Genomic DNA, 533 nt, shown 5'->3' with positions numbered 1-533 from the left:
GCGGCTGCGCTTTTGGATCGGACTGGTGCCACAACACGACGGCACGATACACCCCCTCCATCGTCTGCACTTAATTGCTCTGTCCGTCCTCGTGAGGTCCAAGTAACAGATTCTTATGTTGTACTAAGTACTATGTACATTCAACTACGCACATGACTGAATCTCTGATATCTAATTCTAGTTTTTTTTCGCTACGTAAAAAGAAGTGTATTCCCAGCTGAGTCGAAGATGATCTAGTAAGAACAAAAAAGTTAGTAAAACCGTAGCGTCACGACCGTATAGATGTTTTCGATCCGTATATGGGTCTACAGTCTGTAACCTACAGGCTGGACGTCACGAATCACAAATCCGGGATCAGATATTGTACAGCACCTGCACTATTGTAGGTACGCAGTGCCTACTATGCACGTCCATGTGGTAATAGCTAATAATAATATATATGTACAGTACTGCATTGTGAATGGACGTGAGCAGTGCTCACTGAGCACACGTACGGAATCCATACCTACGAGTGGTACTTTCGTCATCAAAGA

This window comes from Phytophthora parasitica, assembly GCF_000247585.1.
Source record: "Phytophthora parasitica INRA-310 unplaced genomic scaffold supercont2.1, whole genome shotgun sequence".
In the NCBI taxonomy this organism is placed as follows: domain Eukaryota; phylum Oomycota; class Peronosporomycetes; order Peronosporales; family Peronosporaceae; genus Phytophthora; species Phytophthora nicotianae.
The sequence above is the reverse complement of the archived record's forward strand: the minus strand, read 5'-3'. Positions refer to the sequence as shown.